The 12,800-nt window shown below is 43.6% G+C and overlaps 2 pseudogenes; both read left to right on the top strand.

Moving 5' to 3' along the window:
• The window catches only part of LOC102859418, a 47,465-nt pseudogene extending 44,637 nt beyond the window's left edge, over positions 1 to 2,828 (top strand).
• Positions 2,829 to 6,267: 3,439 nt separating this feature from the next.
• Positions 6,268 to 7,359, top strand: LOC102859018 (annotated as a pseudogene).
• Positions 7,360 to 12,800: the final 5,441 nt, after the last annotated feature.

Raw genomic sequence — 12,800 nt, 5'->3', positions numbered from 1 at the left:
TCATTATTTCATCATTTGAAAAATATCACTTTGGTCCAATATGCATTTTAACAAGTATACAAGATTATTTTCATCAGTTGTCTTTTTCAGATTATGAAAAATGGGAGTAAGTCTGCATTTGGTTTAGGTATTTGGGTTTTCTTAAAATTTTATTTTATTAATTTTAATGAACATTTACGGAGATTTTGGATTTCCATTAATTCATTGTTGCACTTTTTTCTCTTACCCTCCCTTCCCCGCCCCCTCGCCCCCGCCCGTTCATTCCTCTCTTTGAAAAGCAAAAGATAAACTTCATCGGCACCAGGCCACCTTCCATAGTTGTTGTTGTTGTTATGTGCCATTGAGTCGTTTGTGACTCATAGCGACCCTATGTACAAGAGCCCTAAACGCCATTCTATCTTGTGCCAACCTCACCGTCTCAAACACACTCATTCCCACCACTCCACTCACAGAATCGATGCGTCTCATTGAGGGTCTTCCTTTCCTGCGCCGTCTCTCCACTCTCCCAAACATGATGTCCCTCTCCAAGGACCAGTCCCTCCTTGCAACATGTCCAGAGTATGTCAGACGAAGCTTCAGAATCCTTGACTCCAAGGAGCATTCTGGCTTCACCCTCTCCAGGACAAACCTGTTTGTTCTCCTGGCAGCCCATGGTATATTCAACACTCTTCTCCAGCACCACAGCTCAAAGTCATCAATTCTCTTTGTATCATCCCTATTCACTGTCCAACTCTCCGATGCGTAGCACATAATTGCAAAGGTTATAGCCTGGATCAGGCGCACCTTAGTCTCCAACCTGATGTCATTGCTCTTCAGTACTCTTGAGAGGTCCCTGACAGCTGACTTTCCCAAAGCAATTTGTGGCTGTGCCATTTCACACTCCCACCATCAGTGAATAAGGGTTCCAATCTCTCCACCATCTCAACAGCATTTGTTGCTTCCTGCCCTATTGAACTTTGCTACTCTTGCTGGGGTGAGATGGTATCACATAGTTGTTTTGATTTGCATCTCTCTTAGAGTTAGGGAATTTTAACATTTCTTCATATGTTTGCTTGCCATTTGCTAAGGTGCACCTTATGCAGACTATGATCTTCTCCATACTTGTTATGTATCAGAGAACTGGATAATGACTAAGGATGATATAAGAAGAATGAATGACTTCGAGTTGTGGTTCTGGAGAAGAGTACTGAATATAACATGGTCTTCTAAAAGTACAAACAGATTCATACTGGAGAGGGTGAAATCAGGCTGCTCCTCGGAGGCAAGAATTTTGAAGCTTCTTGTGACATACCTGAGGCATGTTGCCAGGAAAGACCTGTCCTTTGAGAGGGACAGCATCCTTGGGTGAGTGGAGGTACTTCACAAGAGAGTAAGTCCCTGGATGAGATGGAATGACTCACTGTAATGGGGGTTAGAGACAATAAATTTGCTTAACATAGAGCAGAGTTCAGAGTTGTTGCAAGCAACTCAACGGCACATAACAACAACAATAACAACAACCTCACCAATTATCATTAACTCATCTTGGTTGCATGTTTGATCACTTTTGGACTGCAAAATTTGGTAAAAATCTTCAGTTTCGTCTTCTTGGGCTTTAAGCTGTTGGTGTGTTGAGTAATAGTCACATTAACAGATCTTCCTTGTATGTCCTATTACTCACAACATCATACTTCAAGATGTTGTTGTTGTTATGTGCTGTCGAGTTGCTTGCTACTCATAGCGACCCCTATGTATAACAACCCTGCAACCTGCTCTATCTTGTGCCCACTTTACATAAGTCAAAGGCACCAATTCTCTTTCTGTCATCCCTACTCATCCAGCTCTCTGACGCATATAGAACTAGTAATTTTCTTTTTAACAATGAAAACAACACGACTTTTTCTTTGTTTTTTTTTTAACTTTGATAAATGTCAATAGTTGTATATAGAGGCCCTTAGGCCTTTTGTTCATAGGGTTGCTACTAGTCGTGCTCAACTTGAAGGCAATCAGTCAACAACAACATCATACTGGTTTACTAAAAGCTCTCATACATATTTTTTCCATACTGAATCTTTCTCATTCCCCACCCCCCATCAAATTGTGTGACCCTATGATTAACGCCCCTCCACAGCCGATCCTCACCCATCTGCTCTTCCCCTTCTCCCCTTGGATTCTTATACCTGTTCTATAATAATGGCCTTAAACAGTAATTGTCCTTACGGGACTGAGTTAGCTCACTTAGTATAAGGCTCTCCAGTCCCTCTCCAGATACAGTAGCGATTTTAAAAATCATTGCACCTGTGTGCTACATAGTATTCCATTGTGTGAATGTACCTTAATTTCTCAATCCATTCATTTGTGGTTGGACATTTGGGCTGTTTTCATGTTTTTGTGATGGCGAATAACACTATGAACATTTGGTGTACAAGTTTGCACCTCAGTTTTCACTCTCTCGGGGTATATTCCAAGCATGGTCATATGGAATTTCTATGTTCAGCTTTTTGAGGTCATATGGAATTTCTATGTTCAGCTTTTTGAGGAAGTGCCAAACTGCTTTCCAGAGGAGTTGTACAATTTTACAATCTCACCGTAAGAGTTAACATCAAGCCACATCCTTTCCAACATTTCTTACTTGCTATCCTGTTAAACTTTGCCACTACTATTGGAGTGACATGGAATCTCATTGTGGTTTTTATTTGCATCTCTTATTGCTAGTGATTTTGAGCATTGCTTCATGCATCTTTTGGCAATCTGAATGTATTTCTTTGTGAAAATTTTTTCCATGTCTTTTCCATTTTGTAATTGTGTTATCCTTCTTTTTCTTGTAGAGGCCCTGTAAGATTCTTTAAACTTCATATAAGACCCTTATCTGAAATGGTATTGCCAAATGTTTTTTCGTAGTCAGGGTTTTTTTTTTTCAATGTGCACAAGGATTTAATCTTTAGAAAGTCCCATTCATCAGTTTTATGCTCTCCAGATTATGCATTTCTGGGTGTATTTAGCAGCCTCTTCCTGGAATTGTCTAATTGTCCAATTCCATATGATTGTCTAATTCCAAGTAGCCAAATCTAATCCATCTCATCTCATTAATGCCTAGAATGTCGATGTTCATGTGTTCCATTTCATGTTTTACAACTTCTAGTTTTCCAAAATTCATGTCCTATGCCACTCTTCCATTATTTTAACATAGGTAGAGAAAGAATGGAGACACTAAACTGAAAAATCCCTATGTGAATAAGGGAAGATTGAGAAACACATAGCAGTCACTGACCCATAGTAATGATCAAACTTGCTGCAATAGCAACAGTGGACTTCTGTTCTAGCAGTACAAGAAAGTCTTATCTGGCAATCCTTGTTTCTGCTCTGCCTCAGAATTTTCTTTGCCTAGGACAGATTCCTGATTGTTCTCTGGAGATTCTTTGTTGTCCAGTCTTCTCCATGGCCGTGTCTGAGGTACTCATTGGGGAGTATGCTTTTCTTGGGGACTGCACAGCTTTCTGTTGGTGAAGGTTCAGGGCCATGAATTATTTTGTTGTTGTTATGTGCTGTTGAGTCACCTGCAACTCATAGCGAGCCTATGTACAACAGCCCTAAACCCTGCTTTCTCCCATGATAATCTCATTGTCTCTGACAGCGTACCCCCATTACCCCAGTCACTGAATCAGTCCACCTCTTAGAGGTTCTTCCTCTCCTGCGCTGTCCCTCCTCCCTCCCAAGCATTATGTCCCCCTCCAAGGACTGATCCCACCTTGCAACATGCCCAAAGTATGTCCGATGAAGCTTCAGAATCCTTGCCTCCAAGGAACAGCCAAGCTTCACCCTCTCCAGGACGAACTTGTTTGTTCTCCTAGCAGTCCATGATATATTCAGTACTCTTCTCCCTCACCACAGCTCAAAGGCATCAATTCTCCTTCTATCATTCCTTGTTATTGCCGAGCTGAATTATTTTAGGGAATTAATAATTTCCAGCTGTTGTAGGGCAGTCTTGGGGTTTCTATGACAATATTGTTCCCTCAAAAATTCCATGGAGGAGAAGCCACATCTAGATAGCATTTCTGAGCTGAAAATTCTTTTAGTTACTGGTCCCTGTGCTCTGCCTTTTCTCTCCCGACCACCCCGCAGCCCCCCCCCCCAAGCCAGACTTTATTGGACCTTGCCCTTCATTACCCTGTCTTTTCACCTGGGTCCTTCCCATTTCCTTTCCCCCTTCCCTCCACACACGAAACTGTACAACCCTGTGGTTTCAGCCCTACACATCCTCACTTCTTTCCTGTTCCCACCCCTTTCTTCCTTTGGTTCTTATACATGTTTTACTAGTTATTCTTTTATTTATCATTTAATAGCTGCCTTGAGGTAGGTAACACAATTTTATTTTTCCTGGCTGGTTTTCTTGTCTTGAATTGTTGTTGTTATGCGTTATGAGTCGCTTGCAACTCATAGTGACCCTATGTACAACAGCCCTAAACCCTGCTCTATCCTGTGCCAATCTCACTGCCTCTGACACACCCATCCCGATTACCCCAGTCATTGAATCAATCCACCTCATAGATGGTCTTCCCCTTCTGCGCCGTCCGTCCACCCTCCCACGCATGATGTCCCTCTCCAAGGACCTCGCCCTCCTTACACCATGTCCAAAGTATGTAAGACGAAGCCTCAGAATCCTTGCCTCCAAGGAGCAGCCTGGTTTAACCCTCTCCAGGATGAATCTATTTGTTTTCTTGGCAGTCCAGGATACATTCAATATTCTTCTCCAGCACCACAGCTCAAAGGCATCAATTCTCCTTCTATCCTCCTTAGTCATTGTCCAACTCTCTGATGCATAACAACTGATTGCAAAGACCATGGCCTGTATCAGACGCACCTTAGTCTCCAGAGTGACACCACTGCTCTTCAGTACCCTGGAGAGGTCCCTAACAGCAGACTTTCCCATCGCAGTACGTTTTTTGCTTTCCTGGCTCTGGTGAGGCTGTGGTCCAAGGCAGTTACTTGTCTAAGCTATTGATTGTAAGCACTTCACTTTGTGTGTACAGAAATTCTTGATGTTTTCAGGCCCACAAAGCTTCAAATTACGTGACTTTCAGTCAATTTAGATTGCATACTGCAGACAGAAACTGGCTAGTTCCAGTATAATATAACTAGTGAAGACTATGCAATTTGACTAAAATATTAGAACAAGAAGTCATCACACCCATGACATCCTGACAATCTTCTAAGCTTCTTTAAATTATAAACTTAACTTGGTATATCATCCTGCCCAATATCTAGCCTACTCTTAGCAAGAGTAACCAGCTTTACTTAAGAGTCTCTAAATTGGTCAGTCTGTTCATCCATGTGACTTTCACTTAGTTTGTTTCCAAGTCTTTGCTAATGTGAACAAAGCAGCAAGAAACATAGGTGTACATTTATCTGCTTGAATAGTAGTTCTGGTTTCTTTAGGGTATAGTCCCAGTAGTGGAACTGCTGTGTCAAATGGTATTTCTATTTTCAACTTTTTGAGAAAGCACCATATAGCCTTCCATAGTGGTTGCACAATTTTACACTACCACCAACAATGAATAAGAATTCCAGTTTCTCCACAACCTCGTCAGCAAATGTTGTTTGCTGCTCTGCTGATTTTTGCTGTTGTTAACTGGTGTGAGATGGTATCTCATAGTTGTTTTGACTTGCATCTCTCTTAGAGCTAGGGATTTTGAACACTTCTTCATATGTTTGCTCACCATCTGAATGTCTTCTTTGGTGAAGTGGCTGTTCATATCCTGTACCCATTTTTCAATTGGGTTGTTTACCTTTATTTTGTTGTGGTGCTCAAATATTTTATAAATTCTAGATGTAAGTCCCTTATCAGACATGTCATTACCAAATATTTTCTCACTCTCTGTGACTTCCCTTTTTACCTTTTTGGAGAAGTTTCTAGATGTGCATAGATACTTTAATCTTAGAAGGTACTTTTCATCTTTTCTACCCTCTCCTGGTTGTAGGTTTTTCAGGATGCTTGGAAGACTGTTTTATGTTGTAGATTAGGCTTTCTAGAGTTCTTCCAAGCTTTTACCCACTCTAATGAAGTTTGTAGTCCTTTGTTGTAGTCCTTCGTCCTTGGTCCACTTTGAGTTGGTTTTTGTGTATGGAGTGAAGTGTGGATCTTGTCTGAGTTTTCTGCAGATAGTTTTCCAATTTTGCCAGTACCATGTGTTAGAAAGGCTGTCATTTACCCACTTAACTGATTTCAACTCTTAGTCAAAAATCAATAGAACGGGCATTTCCTTCCATGGAAGGAGAGATTCCTCTACCATGGAGTCCTACGATGTTATCGCCAATGAGCCTGTCATGACTGACAATGGATGTGGTGTGATTAAAGCTGGTTTTGATGGTGATCAGATCCCCAAATACTGCTTTCCAAACTATGTGGGCAGACCGAAGCACGTGGGTGTCATGGCAGGTGCTCTCGAAGGTGATATCTTCATTGGTCCCAAAGCTGAGGAGAACCGAAGACTGCTCTCCATCTACTACCCAATGGAACATGGAATTGTCAAGGACTGTAACGACATAGAGTACATCTATTCAAAGGATCAGCTTCAGAGTTTCTCAGAACAGCATCCTGTGCTCCTGACGGAGGCACCTTTAAGCCCATGGAAAAACCGGGAACGAGTTGCAGAAGTTTTCTTGGAGACCTTTAAGATGCCAGCCCTTTTCATCTCCATGCAAGCTGTGTTCAGCCTTTATGCCACAGGTCGGACCACAGGTGTGGTGCTGGATTCTGGGGACGGTGTCACTCATGCTATGCCCATCTAGGAGGGCTTTGCCATGCCCCACTCTACCGCACATCAACATTGCCAGCAGGGATGTCTCCCGCTTCCTTCGCAGCTACCTGCGCAAAGAGGGCTATGACTTCCACTCACCCTCCGAGTTTGAGATTGTCAAAGCCATAAAAGAACAAGCCTGCTACCTGTCCATAAAGCCTCAGAAGGATGAGACACTGGAGACAGAGAACCACCATTGAGATAGGTTCTTCCCGATTCTGGGCACCCAAGCTGCTATTCAGGCCAGACCTGATTGGCGAGGAGAGTGAGAGCATCCATGAGGTCCTGGAGTTTGCCATCCAGAAGTCGGACATGGACCCGAGGTGCACACTTTTCTCCAATATCGTCCTCTCTGGGAGGCTCCACCCTGTTTAAAGATTTTGATGACAGGCTACTGAGTGAAGTGAAGAAACTGGCTCCAAAAGACGTGAAGATCAGGATATCTGCACTTCAGGAGAGACTGTATTCTACATGGATTGGAGGTTCTATCCTCGCCTCTCTGGATACCTTTAAGTAGATGTGGGTCTCCAAGAAAGAATGTGAGGTAGATGGTGGCTGGTCTATCCACAGGAAAACCTTATAATGTTGAGACATCATCATCACCTCTCTCTGAAATTAACTCCACTTTAAAACTCGCTTTGTTGAGTTGGAGTGTTTGTGATGAAATTCCTGTGTATGCAAGTGCGTGTGTGGGTGCGTGGGTACGAGTGTGTATGCATATTCGAGTGCCGTGTGGCCCAGGAATCTCAAGGTCCAGAAAAGATGATGAATTACCCACGATGGCAATGTCCTGAGGCCTGGGGTTGACCACTAACTGGTCCTGACAGGGAAGAGTTGTGGCAGAGGTCCCTACTCCTGTCACCTGGGTGTCTATCTGGCTGTGTGGGACTATGCTTACTACTAGAGGGAGGCATGGCGGGAGATAAACCCAACCCCTTCCCAGACCTTGATACTGCCTGTTTCAGGCTGGGCTAGCCTCTCCCCTCAGCCTCCAGGGTGGCCCGTCCCAGACAGCTGCTGCCTCCCCTTGCTTACTGTTCTGCTCTTGATGCCTCGTGATCAATGCTGAAGGCTGGAGCCAGGGTTGAGTTTTGTCTGGATTTGGTGCAGCTTGGGTTTGGGAAGCTGGAAGAGCATGCACTCCAGGAGCTACTGCGGAGATTTTAGGGCCAGGGAGAGGGAAGGAGCTCTCAGGTTCACCTGGGGACCAGAACCACCCTGAGCATTTGAAGAGAGCAGGAGCAGTGCTATTTTTGCTGGGCTGCAGATTTGGGGCTGAGCCCCTAACCCCACCGAGGGGGTCTTGGGAGAGTTTAAGGAGCCTGTCGGCTGCAGGCCCTGTAATACTTGTTTATCATCCATCCTTGTGTCAATGCCATCTTCAGTTTTATTTATTAAAGTATTTGTTCAGTAAGGGGACTGAAGAGGATGGAGTTCACTGCCTACTGCTCACCAGTCACCCTGTTCACACTAATGTTTACAGCATCTAAGCTTAGCATAGAGTCCAGGGCCCCACCATTCCAGTACCCACTGACGGTACCCATATGACTCAGGGCTGGTGTGGATTGGGGGCAATCCTCAAATACACTCCACAGCTTCTTTCATTCTCCCCCTTCCACTTGCTCACTACCCTGGAAGCAATAGCCTGGCTGCCGGTTGAATTTTCTTAAATGAGAACCCCTTTGGCAGAAGCCCCTTGTAAGAAGGGATGCTAGAGAACCAGCTGTCTTGGGGTAGAAGAGCTGCAATCAGAACATCATTAACCAAGTTGCCTTTTCTACTCTAGTTGACCCAGGGTGGAGGAAGGGGGCTCAGTTCTAGAAGCAGAAGTTCCCCCTGACCTGATCTTGTGCCATTCTTGATTTTGGGTCTGTTTGGGGAAGGAGGGAGCCAGACCAGAGTGCCGGGATTGATGGACTCAAGCTCATCTCTGGTCCACTAGGACCAGGTACCTGCACTGGACTGGAAAGCGCCCCAGCAGCGGTCCAAAGACTCCCTGCCAGATGTGGACCACCACAGTAGGTGTGTGTGAAAGTGATGTGGCAACCCTTGGACTACAGTGTGCTAACCAGCTCACCTCCCTTCTCTTAGCCCTAGCCTATCCCTTGCACAGCCTCACACAAACCACATTGCCTGATAATAAGTTGAGGTGTTTACTGGAAGTAGGGTAGCTGGGTTGAAAGATGGTGAATGAGAGAAGTTAATACCACGGTTTTTGAGAAATAGTAGATGGAGTTCCTGTATCCACCCAGGGGGAAGTAAAGATAGGAAGCTGTGGGAAAGCAGGTCTAGAAGTCTATCCTTAGAGAGAACTTGCAGAGGGCTTCTCAGGCCGGCAGCCAGAACCCAGCACAGCGAGCGCAGCCGGAACCCAGCGCAGCCAGCGCAGCTGGAAACCAGTGCAGCCAGAGAGCTGGAATTTGAACCACACACAGGACAGCTGAGTCCCAGCCAAACTACACCAGCCAAGCCACTGTGGAACCCACCCACCAGGAGCAAGTAGGGAGAAACCACGTGCCACCCTGTGACTCCGGAGGAGCAACTGACCACCCGCAGCTTCTATGAGACCCCAGAGGAGCGACGGCCTGCCACTGTGTGACCCCCCTGCGGCCCGCTGTTGCATGACCCCACCTCGCAGGGTACTGCTGCATAAACCCCCAGGAACGCCCAAGCCCCGGCCCCTGCCTCCTGGTGGTAGTGTCCCAGCCCCCCAGGCCCTTGTTTCCTCCTCCCCGCCCCTGCAGCTCCACAACCATGCCCCTCAGCCCTCGCCACAGTCCTGTGACCCCAGGGCACCACCGCTGATCCAGCAATCACCAGGAGCCTCGAGCCTAGCAGCTGTGGAACTAATCTGGCAGGAGAAAGGACGATAGGATCCTGACTGGTTTTTCTGGGGAACTGCCGCGTGCCCACTGGTAGGGAATTTGGCCAAGCTCTCTTGGGCCACACTGACTGCCCAGAAATGAGCCAGCCACTGGTAATTTGTCTGAACTTTTGTGGACTCTGCAGACCAGCCAGAGACTAGTAGGTCAGTGGGCATTTGACTTTCACTTCTCTGGTCCTGTTGGATCCAGGACTGTTCTTGGGCAGGGGCTGCTGTGTGAGGGCACCTGTGTAAGTGGCACTGGGCAGGAACCACTGAGTGAAAACCACAGCATGGGAAACGGACAGTGGGAATTTGAGTAGGGACCCCAATCATGAGCACACTCAGACAGCTAAGGTTCAAGTGAGCTGCCCTTGCAATCACCCCAACCCTGTGCTTGCCTCACCCCATTTGTTCCACACCGGTGCCTACACGTTTCGGACATCAACTTGCCTTTAATCAGGAGCACCTTGACCTGTCTTACCAACAAGAGATTGCCCTGACAGGCTCTGAACTGACATATCTCTCAAGTCAGAAGTTCAGAGAAACACACAAGTGGGATCTCTAGAGCATTGTCTTCAGATGAAGAGCATATCAATGTTTTGAAGAAAGCAAGCTATCCTACACAATACACAAGAGCAAAGTAAGATATTACCTCCAAAGGGTGACACAGTATCAGTGGATTTCCTGAAGCCAGAAAGTATGATGGGACTTTCTGACACAGAATTTAAAAGAGTGATTGAATATATTCAATGGATGAAAGACAAACTTGATGAATTACAGGATACTACAAGCAAAAACCAGGAAGAGCACATAAAAACAATGGAGAACACTGCAGAGAAAACAAATGAGGCATTAGCTGCACTGGAAAAACAAGAATCCACTCTTCAAAATATAAGGTTCAATGTTTCAGAGGCTGTCAACATGATGGAGGAACACATGAGCAAAGTTAAGAGATGGAACACAGAACCAGTGAAATTGAAGACAGAATTGTTACCACTGATCTGTTAGAGCAAAAAGCAAACTCAAAAAAGAAGGAAAAAGAAGAAAACCTAAGAATAATATGGGACACCATCAAGAGAAATAAAATGTGCATCATTGTAATCCCCAAAAAGGGATTTTTGTAAGTAAAGGCACTGAAAAAGTTGTGAAAGAACTACTAGAGGAAAACTTACCACGTATAATGAAGAAGGAGAGAATATATATTCAAGAAGTTCAGCAAACACCATATAGATTATACCCCAAAAGAAAAACATCAAGGTATATCATAGTTAAATTTGCTAGAACCAAAGATAAGGAGAGAATCCTGAAAGCAACAAGGGAGAAACAAAGAGTAACCTATAAGGGAGAACAGATAAGATTAAGTGGCAATTTCTCAGCAGAAACCATGCAAGCAAGAAGAGAGTGGAAGGATATATATCAAACACTCAAACAATAAAACTGTCAACAAAGAATACTGTTGTTGTTGTTGTTGTTGTTATGTGCCATCGAGTCGTTTGCGACTCATAGCGACCCTATGTACAACAGCCTTAAACTGGCTCTATCCTGTGCCAATCTCATTGCCTCTGACACACCCAACCCGATTATGCGAGTCACTGAATCAATCCCCAGCAAAATTATCCATCAAATATGATGGAGAGATCAAGAAAAGTAGAACTTAAGAGAGTTTATGAAAACAAGAGCAGCGTTGCAGGAAAGACTCAGAGATGTCCTTTTTACAGACGTGCCACAGAAAGCTGCATGGTCCAAAGTAAATAGCAACAATTCCAAAAAGAACTCAACACATTGATAGAAATAAAACCTAGCCTCTCAATAGTCACACCGAACGAGAATGGTTTAAATGCACTGCTGAAAAGAAAAAGAGTAGCAGATTGGACAAAACCCCAAAATCCATCAATATGTCTTCTCCAAGAGACACACCTAAAAAATGAAGATAAACACAGGCTACAAATAAGAGGGTAGAGAAAAATATACCAAGCAAACTGCAACTAGAAAAAAGCAGGAGTAGTGATATTAATTTCTGATAAATGTCAATGTAAAAACCATCACAAAAGACAAGGACGGTCACTACATAATGCTGAAAGGGTCAATAGAACAAGAGGACATAACAATAATAAATATCTATGCACCAGATGAAAGACCTGTAAAATACCTAAAACAAACATTAACAAAACTGAAAAAGGAAATAGACAACACTACTATAGTGCTTGGAGACTTTAATACACCCCTGTCAAGAAAAGAAAGAACTACCAGAAAAAAACTCAACACCAGAAAAAAGCTCAACAGAGATACTGAAGAATTAAACCACACAATAAACCAACCTAACCTCATAGATATTTACAGGCTAATGCACCCCCCAAAAAGCACAGTATACCTTCTTCTCCAATGTGCATGGAACATTCTCTAGAATAGATCACATTCTAGATCACAAGACAAGCATCAATAAATTTAAAAAAACATAGGAATAATACAAACCATCTTTTCAGAGCATAATGCTACAAAATTAGAAATTAAAAATAGGACAATAAAGGAGAAAAAAACGTACATTTCAAAGCTGAAAAATACCTTGCTTGAACATGACTGGGTACAAGAAGAAATAAAAAATTAAATTAAAACGTTTCTTGAAACAAATGACAATGAAAACACCACTTAACGAAACCTCTGGGAAACAGCCAAAGCAGTAATCAGAGGTCAATTTATAGCAATAAGCAAACACATCAAAAGGCAAGAAAAAGAGACCATTGACTCTCTAACCCAATATCTCCAGTAAGTTGAAAAAGAACAGCAAAAAAAACCCAACACCCTCTAAAAATCCTGAAATTATGAAAACTAGAGCAGAAATAAATGAAATAGAAAACAGAAAAACAACTGAAACTGTCAACCAAACTAGGAGTTGGTCCTTTGAAAAGGTCAGTAAAATTGATAAACCACAAGCAAAATTAACAAAGGAAAAGACACAAATAATGCAAATAAGAGATGAATCAGGCAACATCACAACACAGCCAACTAAAATAAAAAAGCTAACCTTAGAATATTATGAAAAAATATGTTGTTGTTGTTATGTGAAATCGAGTCGTTTCCGACTCATAGCGACCCTATGCACAACAGCTCTAAACCCTGCTCTATCCTGCGCCAACCGCACCACCTCTGACACACCCATC

Source organism: Elephantulus edwardii, unplaced genomic scaffold, assembly GCF_000299155.1.
Source record: "Elephantulus edwardii isolate Elephantulus edwardi_28Jun2011 unplaced genomic scaffold, EleEdw1.0 scaffold00407, whole genome shotgun sequence".
In the NCBI taxonomy this organism is placed as follows: Eukaryota; Metazoa; Chordata; class Mammalia; order Macroscelidea; family Macroscelididae; genus Elephantulus; species Elephantulus edwardii.
This window is presented reverse-complemented; position numbering and strand designations above follow the sequence as displayed.